The 17,544-nt window shown below is 37.1% G+C and overlaps 1 long non-coding RNA gene across 2 annotated transcripts; it reads left to right on the top strand.

Annotated features, from left to right (window-relative positions):
* The first annotated feature begins 3,847 nt into the window (after positions 1–3,847).
* Positions 3,848–15,922, top strand: LOC110349426 (uncharacterized). Of its 2 annotated transcripts, none has more exons than XR_015452338.1 (4): positions 3,848–4,379; positions 4,485–4,532; positions 11,764–11,863; positions 14,330–15,922. It is a non-coding gene; the product is annotated as an uncharacterized LOC110349426 (long non-coding RNA). The 2 variants fall into 2 exon arrangements; XR_002395367.2 differs by having other exon boundaries at positions 3,852–4,358.
* Positions 15,923–17,544: the final 1,622 nt, after the last annotated feature.

The raw sequence follows: 17,544 nt of genomic DNA, 5'->3' as shown, positions 1-17,544 counted from the left end.
CTGAGTGTTGGTTTTATGAGTTCATATTATTTTTCTCCTGGGAGCACCAAAACTTGTACCCTTTCCAGCAAATGAAAAAGGCAAATGGGAAAAGAGCAAGGAAGCAGCAGCCCTGAAGATAAAATCAGAAGTCACTTTCTAGGACATTAAAGGATGATGGATTGAGAGACAGAAACCTGGCCAACTTCATGGCATAGAGTGACCTCCTTGGCATATTCTTTTAAGGAAAACTACTTGAACCGATTCTATATATCCAATTTCTTATTTCACATAGAGTCCCAGGCGCAGAATGCCTCATTCCTTTTCTTAATTTGCCTTAGCTGAACCAAGTAAAAATAAAGCTTTGGCAAACTCAGACATAGATGAACATCTAGGGAATCGTGGACAGAAATTTTGAGGAAAGTTAAGGGAATGAAACTCCTGGTTGGGAACAGCTGTGATTTTTCTTTTCATCCTACATAGGTTATTTCATCCACCCTTGTCCTTCTCATTAAAACCTTTAGCTTTTAAAAAAGATAGTGCTATATTTGGATAGTGCATAGTAAGGCCCATGTGCTAAAGGCTTGGTCCTCAGTGTGGTGCCACTGGGAGGAGTGGGGCCTGTAAGGGTGGAGCTAGTGGCAAGTCTTCAGGTCACTGGGGCTGTGCCCTTGGAGAGGACTGTGGGACCCTGCCATTCCTCTATCTCTTTGTTTCCTGGCTTATGATATGAATGGTTTCACTCAACCATGTATTCCCACAATAGTATGGCCTTGCCACGAGCCCAAAGCAACAGGGCTAACTTATTAGGGACTGGCACTTCCAAAACTGTGAGGCATAACAGACCTTTCCTCTTTATGAGTTTATCATCTCAGGTATTTTGTTATAGTGATGGGAAGCCTACTCACATAGATAGCAAATATCAAATAAGAATGATACAAATACCAAGTAATATTATTGTGTAAGTGCTTGCTATATTCTGTTTTCTTTGATAATCACCTTTTATCCATTGTGTTGTTTGCTTCTTATAAAAATCCCATAAACTGAGTATAAGTACCTATAACTTATATATGGGAAAATAGAGACTCAGGTTCAATAGTTTATCCATAGTAACAGAGCATATAAAAGGTGAAGGCAGGATTCAAACACAGGGAAGTTTGATGTCAAAGAGCATGGGTGTAACATTGGTGCCCCAAGGTTTTGACATCTGCCCAAGTAATTCTGCTATTGTGTCCATAGGGCTCCTTGAGCCCCCAGTTTCAGGACTAAATTTCCCATTCTATAAAGATACACATATTTCAAATAATAATTTCTTCACTATCCTTTAAAACAGGACAATAGAAACCAAAGATTTACTTACATATTGCCAGTTAAGCCCAGAAAGTTAAATGACTTATAATAACAGAGAAAAGGTTGAATCTGGCACCCTGAGTCCCCCATTTTTCTATTCAGTATTCTGTACACTACGCTGTCTTCCAAAATGTGCTCCAGCTCAAATATGTTGCTTTCCAAAAACCTTTCAGCTCACTTCAGGAATTACCAAGCTTCCTCCCAGCCTATGAACTCATGGTTGCTGACTGTCATTTCACACTCATTCTGGACTGGTATATTAAGAATGCTGTCTCTCGGTGCCTATAAAGTCAATTTCTGCAATTACGGAGACCTCAAGTAAAAATGGAAATCTGGGCTTCATTTACAAAATGCCCCTTCAACTCAAGGCAAAGTAGAGAGTAGGTTCTATGTCTGCAGTATTGGCTAGAGATGGAGTTAGGAAAGGCTGTTTACTCATAAGATGCTAGCTGCCATTTTTCTGGATGAGATGTGCTAAAGATGAAGGCTGGGGAATTTCCCCTATGGTACCTGGTCTCAGTGGGATAGGAAGATACCTTTTACATCTGTTTGCTTGTCATCCCACATTTTGCCACTTCCTTGTAGTCTCATTATTCAGATTCACTGAGATAAAAATTTGCCTTCCTATACTCAAACAATTCACCATGCCAAGGAATGGAGCCAAGTAAACTGTAGGAATTGGGAGAGATATTGGCGACTGGTAGGAGCAGCAATCTTAAAGGTGGGTTAGGTAAGGAGCGAGACAGGAAAAGTGTGTGTGAGGTCTGTGTGAGTGAGTCGGAGTGTGTTGGTCACTTGTGAACCAGGAAGGAAAGGGAGAGGAGGAGCGCTCTGCCCGCAGATCCTAGCACCCAAGAACTCGAGATCACAGACGCAAGTTGTGAGAAGTTCTTCTAGGGAAGGTAGAAATAATACTTTAAACAAGTGAGTGCTTGAAGGAAATTTGAGAAAATACAATAACGGGAAAACATTACTATTTTGTTTTATTTATTTATTTTTGGTAACAAGGATCGAACTTAGGACCTTGTACTTGTGAGGCAGGTGTGGTGCCCCTGAGCTACATCCCCGGCCCCTGGGAAAACACTGATTATTAAAAGAAGTTAAAAGAGTTGGTGACTTTGAAGATGAAGAATGGGGACAGGGATGTAGCTCAGTGACGCTGCACCTGCCTGGCAAGTGCAAGGTCCTGAGTTCAATACCCGGTACCAGGGGGAAAAAAAGATGAGAAATGAAATTACATCCTTCTTTGGAATCCTTCACACATAGGTATATATCTCAGTGGAACTTATATCTCACCCAAGGGTAGTTCTTTAAATAAAAATTTTAATTTTCCTTAAAGCGAGTTTTATCTTTAGCTAATAGATTAACTGGAAGAAAATCTTGTGGCTGGCCCAATCAGATCTATCAAATTCTTTTTGTCCTCCAGCCTGAATTCATTTCAGCTATTCTTTGATTGCTCTTGCAAACAAAAATAAAAAGTAAATTAGGAGAGTGAGTATCCCCCAGCTTCACTCCATCTTGGCATTCTCTGCGTACTTTTGGTTAAGCTGGTTTGGACTCCGAAGACAGGCTCTGTGAAAGGTGAATAGGAAGTGGTTTGTGGAATAAGAAAGTCCAAAGTTGAATTTTTGCTCCACCACCTACAATTTGTGTGATGTTGAACAAGTTATATTCTTGAGCCTCATATTTCTCAGTGGTACAATTGGGAGGGATACTTTTCCCACCCTGGCTCTGCGTATCAAACTCAGGTCCTAGTGCACACTTAGGCAAGCCCTCTCCTGCTGAGCTGCATCCCCAGACATAATTAGGTATTGCAAAAATCAATTTAGGAGACTATTGGATTAATTAAATAAGACAGTACCCGTCAAGCTCCAAGTTAAATGACGGGCATGTAACACCATAGAACACACACTCCCATTGGCTTAGTGTTCCTTCTGCCCTTCTCTCCCCCAGTGTTTGGGGCCTACATGGCTAGTGATAACCAAAGCTGAGGAGAAATCAAAAAACAAAAAGCAAAGAGCAGGAGGGACTGAATCAGTGGCCACTCATCCAATGAGAACAAAAGACAAAAGTGGAATCTAACATCAGCATCGCTCCGTGACTGTGTAGGTATTGAGTGAGTTGTTCATGTGTTTAAACAAAAGAGTTGGAATAGACCCCTGTAGATTTGTGTTCCTAAATGATTTCATCCCTGGAATGGATAAACAAGATAGAGAAATTATTATATAAGCCAGCGTTTGAAGGAACACTCTGTTCTAAATGCACTTCTTTCTCCAAGTGGTCCTTCCAGGCTGACTGGCTCTGGACGTCCACACCTAGGCCTGCAAACCACTAACGAGATGCCCTGCAAAAGTCCCATTCAGATCTTCTCCCGCCAGCAGGCCCTGTCTGCCGTGACTTCCCCGTTGTAGACAAATAACTTCATTCATTTAAGTTGGATGTCGAGATGCTTTGAAGTCCTGGGAACAAGAAAAGCAATCTTTCTAGCCAGGGTTTGGTCAGTGAGAGAAAAACCTCCTTGTGGAGGAGATCTGAAACTCTGCAACCCTCTCTTTGGTTTCATCATCTAGCTATTGCAGGCTAAGCGATGAAATGAAACTGTAAAAAGGAAGTTGAGAGAGAACACAAAGGAAACTTTTCCACGTTAATGTTAGGGAGAGTATAGTGCAGGGCATGCCTTGGCTGATGAAGCTGAGAAGTGAACAGGGCATGAAATAAGAAGTTGCTTCCACTACCAATTTCTCCCTGATTGAATTATGATGGGGAAAAATGCAGTGAGGTGGGGTTGGGCTGACCCGGGGTTTATTTCAGCCCTGCCCTTTGGTGTTTACTTAAACTGTTTTATAATCAGTATCTGAATCTTTGTGTCCTTGCCCAGGACTCTCGTTCTTCTGATTTATCGTTCTCTGTGTTTTTTGTTTTTCTCATAAGCTTATATCATTTCTTCCCTGCCATTATGGAATTTTGAAAGAAACCTCTGTTTTGTTGACAGAATGAAAGCTTTCACTGGGATACTTTCTTAGACTTCGGTAGGAACTGCATGAGTGGGAGTAAGAATGGGATCACAGGAAGGGAGGGGAAGGGAAGGAGGGGAAGATAAACTGAAGGGAACAAGATGTGATTTTCTAAAACTGAATTTTATTGGTACATTTTAGGTATACAATATGATGACATTCGTCATTGGAGATTTGTACCTTTACATGGTATGTCTTGGTTCTTATTTTTCCCCCTTCCCCTGCCCTCCCTTCAACCCCTCCATCCCTCCCTATTTACAAAGGCTTTGTTTTCATTTTTTCATTTTCTCATATTAATTCCGTTCCCTTCTTTCCTTGCCCCTACCCCTCCCACTTCCCCTTCCCCTTTGCCCCTTTTCTTCCTATTCACATTATCTGTTCTACCTTTTAGATGTGATTTTATTTGTTGTGTTCCGTTTTGAGACAGCAGTAGAATGGCAGGTGAAATGGACATGGGCTGGGACATGGGGTCAGTGTGGATGAAAATCCAAAGTGAACATTTGTTTATTTTGTTTCTCCACCACACTGCGAGCTCTTCTGAGGTTAACCTCTGGATCTTACTCATCTTTAAAATACAGAACAGCTTCTGTTGCTTGCTGAATTATGCCCACATCTCTCTCTCTTCCACGCACCCCCAGTTCTCTGATGGCCCTAATGAGTGGAAAAGAGCCAGGGTCCCACTCTCGTGGGACCTCCTTTTGTATTAAGATATTGTTAGATATGTAAGAACATGTAAGAGCAGGTAATAAGAGCATGTAAGGAACTAGCTGGCACTGTGCTTGTGTTTAGTAAATATTCCATGAAAGTAGCTGCTATTGTTATTTCTAATTAGTAGTATAACTCTGGATAGTACAGTGCTTGAACCCCATAAAAGCTAGATGAAGTTGGCCTCAACAATCTATTACAGCAGTTACACAACTTTAATGAAAAATATTCCTCTCCTTTAATTCAACTATACATTTGGTATTTTCTAAAGATAGGTAATGACTGACTGTAATTAGAAATACTAAATATGGTAAATATACTATGCTCAAATAAGGGAAAATGCCATTTCACTCATTTTTTCTACCTTTGGATTATGTAGAAAACTGTTAAATTAAATAATCATCCTTTTATATGAAATAACAATATTCCTGAAAAGTTTCCAGATTAAATTATGATGTACAGTCTTTCTTTAAGAAAAACCTTAGTGAAAGCTTTCGAAGAGCAAGAATTCCTCCAGGAGGGTAAAATTAAAAGGCTCCATTACTGTGTTTAGAATATAAATTCTCCTTCTATTTGTTTTTCTTTATATGTAGATTTTTGTTTGTTTGTTTTGTTTTGTGATGGAATTTTGCTATGTAATTCACACTGGCCTTGAATTCACGATGTAGCACAGGGGAGCCTTGAACTCAAAGCAATCCTCCTGCCTCAGCTTTCCAAGTGCTGGGGTTACAGCCATGTGCCAGCATGCCTGGCTTTATATGTGGATTTTTTGAGCTTTGTTTACCGGAGTGGACAAAGTGTATGTCATATGTGGTTGCATAGAGAAACTGACTCCTAACATTGGCAGGTTATGGATATAAGAAGTTCAATGGAAAGAAAAAAAGAATATATGAAAGATGGACAAAGGGCAGAATTAATTTAATTCATTACTTCCCATTAACACAAATAATTTATGTTTATTAAGAAGTGTTTCATTTCAGTGTTTTCTAGTCCGTCAAAACCAGTCTTTCATCTATGCCAAATAGTTTAAAACAAAGCCTAACTTTTAGGTTGAAAAGAAAAAAAAGAAGATAATATCTATAAGTAGCACACAAAATGTTAATTCATGAAAAAAGAATATAGCTCTCCCAAAGTTTCTCGCTTCTGTATATAGGCAAATTTTGTGCATTCATAGAACATTTATTCAACAGCTGAAAGGTAGGAAATTTTTTCTTGTTTCCCTTTTCCAAGCAGCTGTGTTGTGTTTGTTGGAATGGGTTCCATGGGTTCCTTTGCATCCTTGGCGATGATGCCATATGAACTTTCTCACAAAGTCAGCAACCAGAGTGGGTGGACCTCTGGGGATACGAGAGTAGAAGCCAGAGGGTCTCGAGAACAAATAGGAGCTCAGACACAGATATTGGCTGTTCTCTGTACTGTGCAGCCACGAGCAAAGCAGTGTTTTAATGCTTCACATATTGTTGCCAGAAATAAATCCCAAGGACAACAATGCAAAACTAAAAATCTTCCCGGAACAACTGGAGGTCACTTTTGACCTCAGTTAGCCCGGGAACTTGACTTGGATTTCTCAGACCCCACATCTGCTGTTTGCATTGTGCTTGGTGCTTGGCCTCACCCCTCGGAGGGTCAGGCACAGTTCATCTGCTGGGAGTTTTCCTGTGCAGACACAAAGATAACTGAAAACCTGGCTCCCTGCTCATCTTGCTGGTGTTTCCTGTTGCACAAAGAGAAGCAGCAGCAAGGCTGCCCTGAGCAGGGTTGGCAAGGCTGCCTTGCAGAAATGGCTTCCATATGGAGTAAGATGAGATGAATTGCTGAAGCCCAGGGCAGTTCAAGGATCCCGAGGCATGTTGAGAGTCCTGAAATAAGTATCAAGAAATCAAAAGATACTCAAACATTGCACTATTCTCTAAATAAATTTATATCGGCATAAGACCTAGTCTTTAAACTAGTAGGTCTTAAGTGATACTTTAATGAAAAAATTCCCACTAAATGTATGCACCAATATTTAAAAATAAAACAAATGTAAAAGTGGGCAATTATCATTATTTTTATATCAAATATAAGCATCTTTAATGAAAGCTAGGAATAAAAAGTATGCAAACAACTGAAGAAATCTGTTATTTTAGTCCCAGGGTCCATATATTACAAGATTTCTAAAATCAAGTGTTATCTTGATATAAATAAAATTTTTTTTAATATAGTTCTTATAGGGAGATGGAGGCTCAGAGCTGTCATCTGAGACTGTCCAGAGGGACACCATGGGATTTCACATGGGGGCTTTACCTGACTTTGAGCAGTTCACTATGTGTATGTTTATATTAATGTGTGTATCTCATTTGTAGTAGATTATATAGCATTTAAATTAGATTATAGGTATCTAAATAAATATTCAACTCTTTGTATTACCATGTAACATTGCTTAGCAAATAGTGAGCACTTAATAATTATTGGCTAAATTGAATTTACAAGTACAAGTTAACATATTGGTGATAGGGCAATTTTTATGCATAGTAATGATATTTTATTCATTTGCTCACTTACTCACAAATTACATATTGTGTACCAGATACTGTGTTAGAGTTTATATCTTTTAATGAAAAAATTGCATTTTATAGTCTGAGAAAGTATTTATTTATGTAGAAAGCATTATACTGTTGAAATGGGGTATGTTTTACATTGGAAAACACAGCAAGATAATAGAAAAATAACAGCCTGATAAACATGAATGTACCTAACATTTCAACATGTGTGTCCCTAGCCTTGTAAACTGCAAGTGTATCAAGCAACAAGTTACACAGCTGAGGATAAAAAAATTCTCAAATTAGATATTTTAACATGCTTTCCTTTGAAACTCTGAAACTGCACACCAAATGAAGAATATTTGTTATTTTTCTACCATTTTCAAAAATATTCTATGTCATGACACAAAGGAATTATAATAAGGAATAATAATTACAATGCATCATACCATATAGCCTACATTTTCTGATGAAATGCAATAAAATTAGAAGTTAATGTTACAATAATAGTTAAAAAATCCCAGGCATTTTGAAATTAAATATTACTAAATAATACTTAGGATAAAATGAAATGAAGGACAAAAAAGAAAAGGAAATAAAAGAATGCTTAGGTTTTAAAGTATTATTTTTAAAATCACCAAGGGTGTTGAATTACATCTAATCTTGTCTTCTTTATGAATTATCATTGGTTTTCTACCCATTGATGTCTCAATATGGTGAGTTATTTTGATAGATGTTTTAATGTTAAATCATCTTAACAAAACTAGAATGAATTACCTGCTAATGATCTATCAATTTTTTTCTTTTTTCTTCTTCTTTTTTTTGGTACCGGGCATCGAACTCATATCAATTTTTTTTTCTAATTTCTTTTTGCAAAATTTTTTTTTGCTGAAGTTTTGCTAACATTTAATATAGACTTTTATATGAGTTTGCAAATGAGGAGGACCTCTGAATTTCCTTTAGTATACACTTCCTGTTCCATTTTGAAGTAAAGTTACACTAGCCTTGTAGTATGAATTGCATATTTTCCTTTAAAAAAAAAACCTCTTGTATAATTTATATGAAATAGGAATTTTAAAATTTTAAGAATGTTTCAAGTATTGTTTCTATTTTGAGTTATAAATTATTTAGTATGCTAAAATTTGCTCAACATATAGGTTTTCAAACGTTTTGATGTTGGAGGTTGGTCTCTAGTTTTATTGCATGTTGGTAGAAAATGTGGTCTCTGTGACATTTATTCTTTGGTATTTTTTAAGACTTTCTCTTTTGATCTAATACACAATCAATTTTAACAAATATTTTCTATTTGCCTAAAAATGTATGTATTAATTGTTGGATGCACAGTTGTATATATGCTTATTATAGAAAGCTTATTAGTAATTGTATTATTCAAAACTTTTCTGACCTTATTAAATTGTCTTCTTGCTTACTTATTTTTTTTTAATTTTTATTTTAAAATTTAATTTAATTTAATTTTTTGTATATCCTTTTATTGGTACATTTTAGGTGTACAATATAATGACATTCATCATTGGAAATTTGCACCTTTACATACTCTCTTGGTTCTTATTTTTCCCTCTTCTCCTGCCCTCCCTTCAACCCTTCCATCCCTCCCTATTTACAAAGACTTTGTTTCCATTTTTTCGTTTTCTGATATTAATTCCATTCCCTTCTTCCCTTTCCCCTACCCCTCCCACTTCCCCTTCCCCTTTTCCCTTTTTCTTCCTATTTCACATTATCTATTATACCTTTTAGTCCTTATTTACACTTTCAGTTTCTCACACTAGAGAAACTATGTGGTATTTACACGTGTGTCCTATTTATTTCACTTAAGAATATCACCTCAATGTGCATCCATTTAGCAATAAATGTCTCTAACTTCTCATTTTTTATGGCTGAGTAGTACTCCATTTTATAAAAAAACCACATTTTTTTGATCCAGTCTCAAGTTAATGGGCATTTAGGCTGTTTCCAAGTTTTAGCTGTTACAAACTGTGCTGTGTTCTTGCTTACTTATTAATGATTAGAATCTCAAGTTCTAATTTTGAATTTCACAAATCTTTTCTTCATTCTATGTTTGCTTTATATATTCTGAAGATGTATTTTAGGTACTACATAGAGTTGATAATTTTCATAGATTGCCAGTGATTGTCTTTCAATTATTATTCAGTATGGCTCTTTGTTTTTAACAGTATTTTCTACCTTAAAATTTATGGTAATTTATATTAATTTAACTATTACAATATTCTTTACATAAGGCTTTGGTTGGTGTCATTTCTTCTATGGCTTTTCATTATACTTTAATAGATTCTTAGTTTTTGTTTATCTGACTTGTTAATGCATATTGACACAGTTTAAAGATTTGCATTTATCGTCTTTACTGAAATATTTTGATTTATCTGTAAGATATTATTTTATGCTTTTATTTGTTAAGCCTTTTATGCATAGTTTAAAAATTTATTTAATTGCCTTATTGGCTTATTTGACAATTCTTTATTCCATTTTAGCCTTTTATTAATTTTTATTATTTTATTATTTTATTTTATTTTTTGGTACCAGGAATCAAACTCAGGACCTTCTACTTGCGAGGCAGGCAGCAGAACCACTGAGTTAAATCCCCAGGTTTCTATTAATTTTAAAATTTTATATATTATATCTAATCTTTAAGTAGATTCCTTGAATATTAACACATTTAATTTAATAACATAATGCCACATTAATCATTACTTCTACATATCTTTTGAACCATACTAGGAAACAAAAGGTTTTACAGCTGGTTACAGTATTCCCATCATCCATCACTATTACCAATATTTTACGTGATTAGTGTTGTTTTGTTTACATGTATCTTCACTAGTCCCTTAGCATTCACTTTTTTCTATCTTTATACAGTTTCCTGAAGTAAATCTTCTATCAACAAGGATTTGTGAGCAATTACATTATTTGTCTAAAAATATATTCCTTTTGTGTTTCTTCTGTAATAATACCTAGGAATAAAATTTTAGTTAAAGGTTGTTTTCTTTCATACTTTGAAGATGTCTTCTTTCATCATTTTCTAGCTGCTTCTCATGCTGTTATAAAACCTGAGATCAGTCTACTGGTTGCCTTTTCTCATCAGTGATTTTAAGATTTTTTGATTCTTTGGCCTTGTGCTTCTCTATAATGTGGATGGATGTGGTTGTATTTTTATTCACATAGCTCATCACTGGGTGTCTAATCTGATAATTTATGTCTTCCTTCTATTCAGGGTAACTAAAGGCATTATCTCTTCTAATATTGCCTCTGCTACACTTTATTCCATACATTTTTTCTCCTTTGTGGTAGATCTTCTCATTCTCATTTTATCCTTTATGCTGTCGGTTTCTTTATCTTTGTGATGTATTATGACTGGTTTGCTAAAAATCTTTCCTCTTGTTCTCTTCTTGTTTTTTATGTCTCCTCCTTCATGCTCGTGATGGCTGGTTTTCTCTGTATTTTGTAATTTGGGGTTAAGGGCTCTATCTGATTTGGGCTGTTATTTATGAGACTCCTAAGAAACCAAGTCTGGATTATCTTTTCAGAATTCTTCTGTCTTTTCTCCAAGTGCCCAAGGGCAGAATTTTATGTTAATTTATCAACTGGGAAATTCTTGAACACAAAGGTGCTACACATGTAGACCTCAAAGTCACCTGCCCAGTAGGTCTAATGTTTGATTCTCGTGTGAGATCTCCCCCCACTCCAAAATACCAAGAAGCAGCCATAAAATCTTTGTTCTGGCAGATGCATGTTTTCCCTGGTCATTTACTGCCTCTTTTATCCAGCACTGTTTACTGTACATTAATTATGTGCTATATACTATGGTAGGTGCTGACTGCTTTCGATTCAAAGATGTGTCTGATGCAGGCCTCATGTTTCAGTGTGTGTAACAGCTCACTCTGTTCTCAAGTGGAAAATGTAGAGGCTTCAGATTCTCAGGGTATAGAACCTCCTCAGGGGTTATTTACAAACCTCAGTTTGTGCCAGAACCTGAAGTAAGTACTTCCTTCTTCAGACTCCAGAGTCAGAAAGTGTTTGTATGTTTTCAACTCATTTGAGTTGGGAGGTATGAAAAATTAGTACAAATAATCCTGGTCTACTTGTAGGGATTACTGAAAAGACCTACAGCTCAAGCTACTCTAGAATAATGGCCTCAGCTCCTTTCTCTTTGTTCACAGGTCTGTCATAATGCAGTTTCAAAATTTAGGCTGCTTGGAATGTAAAAGAAAGTGGAACCCTTTCTAGAGGCTTACTCTTCATTGGAAGTGATTATAGGGGGTAAGTGCAAGAAAATAAGAAAGTATACTAGTTGGTGGCTTTCTCTCTGGCTAATAATGATGATGACAGAGGAGAATTACAAGGAAGCGTTTGACCCTAGTAATGTAGTCACATATCTCACAGCTACTTCCTATGTCCAGTGCTGCTGTAAAGTGGCTTTTCTCTCTATGTATCATTCTTTGGCACTGACTACCCTCACAAATTTATATTGATTTATAATTGCAGATACCATTTCCTTCTTTCCTGGAGTACAAACTCATTTTTGGCGTAAGAGCTATTTCTCTTGAATTGATTCACTAGGATTTTCTTTTTCACTTTAAGAGAACATTCACTTTTTAAATCTATTCATCAAGGCCTCACTATGTACAGGGAGAGGTCTAGGCACTGAGGCTACTAAAGCATGCTGAAGTTCTGCTGTCATAGAGATTAATTCTACGAGAAGAGGCAAACAATAAACGAACACAAATAAGTAAATAATTTCATGTGAGATGAAGGCAAATGCTAAGGGGGAACAGAAAGGTCAGAGGGACGACTTTGCAGGCCTGCCTCTGTTCCATGTGATCTTCAATTCACTTCTTCACATTGGATGCTCTTGGGTCGGTTCACCCTCACCTGCTCCCCTAGAGATGTTCATCAATGTGCTGTTATGCTAGGCAGCAAGATAGCTACCCTGGGAGTGGTGCACATAGTTTTGTGGAAATGAAATAGTCGTGAAAATACAGGATTGTAAAACTTTGGTAAAATTAATTCAGGAAACATACAGTTAAGAAAACACGACAGAGGATCCAGATTTAGTTTAAGGGCTGGAAAATAATTTTTTTCCATTGCTCAGATGGGGGATCTTTCTTTTTAGTATAATAAGGTTATGTTCTGGGCAGAAAGTAGGGGAAACTCCCCTGCCATATTGTGCCAATGAGAGTGGAATGAGGACAAGCTCCATGGGAAATGTTACTGTACACTGCATTCAGGTTCATAAGTTTGTCAGATATCCCTAAGTTTTCTTCTTGAAGTTGCAATGTTAATTTCAGCCTGCCTTTATAATAACCATTGACTGAATATGAGAGGGAAAACAATTTCTTTAAGACCAATGTTTGACCGGCAATTTCAGGTAGAAGTAAAGGTTAGATGGACAAAGAGGGCAGGAAAAATAGGAAGAGAAGAGAGGCTTACAGACTAAAGGAATGGTAACTATACAGATTAGAGGTGGCCTGAGGCTTGCAGTATTTAAACTCACAAGGTTATGGTGGAGAATTAGGCAGGACCATGTGAAAATGCAAAAGATGTGACAAAAACCCCAAATCTTAAAGGAAATTGGAAGCCATTGAAGAACTGTGAGAAAGGAAAGAGACATAATCAGACTGTAATTTTTGTAAATGAGTCTGGCAACACTGAGAATAGAGAGGGGCACACATTTATGGCGGGAGATCAGGTGGGATGAGGCATTGTAGTAACACAGGTTCAGATGATGCAGTTTAGATTATGAGCTGTGAAAAGATGTGGCATAGATTTAGGAGGTGATGGTGAGTCATTGAACACTGAGCTTAAGGTGAAAGTCTGAGTCAAGGATGGCTCCTTCATTTCTGAATTACATTGTTAGTGCTAAAGTAGTTCACAGTTTGCAGGGAGAAATAAAAATGGGAATAATGAAACATTTTGGGGATGCTTAGAAATATAGAATGAGTGATTGGGGTTTATTATCTGATCTGAACTGGAGTTACAAATTTGGGAGTCATCAGCCCATGCAATAAAACATTTATATTTATTTCCAACACAAACAGAAATACCCTTTTCCATAAATGGGTTCCCACTTATATCTTCCTCCATGGAACCAACTAAGTAGTAGGGATGGAAGAACAGGATGAATCCTAAGGGATAACTGACTATTACATTTTTTTACTTATTCTTTTTTTTTTTCTTTTTCATGAGTAATAGTAATAAAGCCAAACAATATGCAGTACAATTTAAAGAAAATTGAATTAAATATAGAGAATTTAAACCGCATGAATCCAGAATGATTTGTATAGAGTAGGCGATCAGTACACATTTGTTGTTTGGCCAAGTCCTACTAAAAGTATTGCTAAATCACTTGCTTATAATTGGATTTGTTTTAAGAAATACACCCATGACCATAAATACTTCTATGCTCCCCTTTAAGAAGAGGAGAGAAAACCCTTCTCATTCCAGAGGCTGAGTTTGGTTACACAAACAGTTCAGTGACCTGGCGTAACTTCAGACCCAATGTTTCAGTCTGTCACTGAGCCTCTGGTGGCCATAGGCCTTCTTGGCCAATATAATTTGGCAAATACAAAGTGTTTTATGACGGAGGCCATGTGGAAAGAATTTGGTAATTTTGCAAAAGATTTTGCCAATGTTTTTAACTACTCACCTTCCCAAATACTCTGCTCCAGGCAAATTAACTTACAAATATCTTATATTTTCCGTGTTTTTTTCCATTCTCCTCTCTAGGGACCAAGGACTTGGCATGAACACCAACCCTAGCAGCCTCATGGGATCACGGCTGAGTCATCCAGAGGGACCAGAAACAGACTTTGAAAAGGAAGGAATTATTGTCAAGGAAGGAACCAAGGGGTAGAACCAGAGGAACAGTGGTAATGTTGGATCCTAGGGTAGAGTGTGAGGCTACAGATGGAAGATGTGGTGGGAAGTTAAGAACTGAGACCAGCAATGGGTCTCTGAGCCCAGCGCATGGATATCAGAAATGGGAAAAAATTATCAAAGGTAGCTGTGAATAAGCAAGGGTGTCTAGAATTTCTTCCGGTGGGGCTGGGAAGGTAGAGGGTGATGTGTAAAGGTGTAGGATCATCTCAGACAGTGGTCCTTTGCTTCACCTCGGCGAGCTCCTTTGAAATGCTATTCTTCCATTTTTTTGTTTTGTTTTGTTTTGGGTACAGGGGATCAAATTCAGAACCTTGCGCTCGAGAGGCAGGCAGCGGCACCACTGAGCTAAATCCCTGGCCCAGCTAAATTCCCTGCCCTGTTTTTTCCGTTTCACTACCTCAACCATTTCTGTTTTCTGTGGATCAGTCTAAGTCCTATTTTTGTGTAATCACTGGTAAAGTATTTAATTGTCCTCAGGAAAATTTGAGTAAAAAGGTATTTCTTACTAAAAATACCAAGTCATTGTAGTGTGTTTGTTTTAGGAGGCAACTTTCTTTTATAAGTGTTAAGCATTTTGCTGTCTTTCCTCAGTAATTATCATCTTTTTTCTTTTGAAAAATTCCTATTAATTTTCTTAGAGGAAATAATTTTCTGAGATGTTTTAGTTATATTTTAAAATTTAATGCATCATGTGTTCATTGCTTATGAACCTACTTGAGGTTAGGGATCACACCTTACTTAGTTTTATATACTTTATAATGGAAATCATAATAATAATAGTTATTACTTATTAAGTGGCCATTACATTCCAGATACTTTACTAATTTCTACTTTTCATAGAAAGTCTTCCAGGTATGGATTTTCTTTTCCATTTTGGGCTTAGAAATTTCAATCTGTTTAGAGATCAAGCCAGTAAATATTGGGGTTGTGATCAAAACTCAGATATAAGTTTTTCCTCTTTGCCAGGCTACCTCAGGATTGTTATTGAGTTGATTAATCTGAATTGTTGGTGACACAGTTTATGGACTTCGTCTCCCAGAACTTCTGTGACCAATTCTAGCAGCAGGCTACACAAGGTAGAGAAGGAGGGGGTTAGGGAGGAGGGGAGCAAACATTTTGTGTCTCTATATTTTACAAGGGAAAAAGCTTTAGTTTCTTTCTCATTTTTATCTGTCTTCTCTGATACCATTATTATTCTTGATCCTTTCCTTTGTTCATAAACACATGTGTATAAAAATTCATTTTTTACATCATACATTAACCCTTCCTCTACCTCCCAGATGTAGTTTTTCTTAAGTAAATGTTTACCCTGACCTATGCTTACACTTTATCTGAAGACTCATTAGGTAACTACCTACATACCAAAGAGTTAATTTGCCCAGAGAAGGCTAATTTGTATGGTCTTCCTCAGAAACACACACACACACACACACACACACACACACATTTCTTGAAAGCAAAAACCAGCAGGTTCCAACAAATTCATTCTTAGAGGTAACCAGGCTAATATTCTGACCTAAAAAGATAGTCTCTATGGAGTCCCCTGAACTCTCAGATTCCATCCTGAGGCTTAAGTTGCTACTTACTGACCTCCACATCCTTCTCTGTGTCCCAGGCAGTGCCATGCCTTATGCCCAATCACTCTCCTGTGGTCACACATTTCCAGATGAACATGGACAGGACTGTAGAAAACCTACTAAAATCAGGTGCTCAGATATAGCCCAGAGATATGTATTTGAACTGTGTATTGAATTACTAATATGTGTTATATGCTTTAAAACCTAGACAAATACATCAATTAATAGTGCTAATCAGATTTGATGGATGCTGCATTAGTCAGATGTATTACTGTGTGCTTGGGGGGATGTTCAGAGACCTGGGGGAGGCCTCAGAGAGACTTACTTTGGGTTAGGGTGGGCTGCTAGCTGATGATCTGGTTCCTTAGCACACATCAGGAAAAAAAGGAAAAACTAAGGAAGCTTGTGAGGAGTGTGATGTCTGACAACTTTGGTGTACTCTCCAAGTGTAATAATTGGTGATCCATCTATGCCAGTGATGTTCCAAATGATAAATCTGTGTTGTCTCATAAAAACTTCACAATAAACTTTTGAAGCTGGTTCTGTTATTCTCATTTGACATTGTAGAAACTGAGGCACATTAAAATTAGGAAATTTGTGAAAATTCACACAGTAAGTACTAGAATTGAGCTCTCTGATAACAGAGCCTATATCCCTAATCACCATGTTGTTTTGCCTCTTAACATGCTCTTTCAAATGATTTGTTGGTTGGAGAACAAAATATATTTATTAGTGTATGTATTTGTGCAGGTCACTCATGTTCTTCACTAATCAGAAGCTTTTGTAATTTAATAGCACTTCACAAGATCCCTTAAAGAGAAAAGGAAAAGGCAGACCTCAAAGGAAAGGGAAATCTTGAAAGGGGGAAGGATGAAGACTGAAAACAATCTTGACTCTGGATTTAGTTACAGAACAGGATACTCTTTTGGGACAGGAAGTGACAAAGGCCACCATCTTTAATTAAAACTAGAAGGACAGTAAGTTTGAAAAAACAAGAACGTGAGACTCAGACAAAAATGTGTTTGATTTATTGGGATCAACATGCCAACTTTTATAAAAGGAAGATAAAAGATCTACCAGGTTCAAACAATTTGTGGTGACATTAACTTCCGGTTCTGAAAACGGCCTTTAAGAACTTATATTCTGGGCTTTATTGTTCACAACGGGCTCAGGTGTGGTACATGGATCCCGGGCAATAATCTCACGTTGGAGGCCTGCATTCCGATGGTTTTTGGGAGCAGATTTGTGAGAAGAGAGTGAAAAGGAAGTAAGAAGGAGGATGTTTATTTTTAATAAAGAGACCCTGCCCTAACTTCCTGAACTAAAACCAGTCTAGACTTGTTTTTTCCATTTTACACAGTGTCTGTAACAACAGAATAAATTTATTAAAACCAAACAAACTGGGGGTTGAGTTTTGGCACAGAAAGTCTGACAGAAATAGAATCAGCTGCTTCTAAGTTGAGTCTAGTGTCTGATCTACAAGCC

The sequence above is a fragment of the Heterocephalus glaber genome, unplaced genomic scaffold (assembly GCF_053883595.1).
Source record: "Heterocephalus glaber isolate CG9 unplaced genomic scaffold, H.glaber_assembly_v1.0 deba00001444, whole genome shotgun sequence".
Taxonomy (NCBI): Eukaryota; Metazoa; Chordata; class Mammalia; order Rodentia; family Bathyergidae; genus Heterocephalus; species Heterocephalus glaber.
Note: the sequence above shows the minus strand (reverse complement) of the source record. Positions and strands in the feature narration are given on the sequence as shown.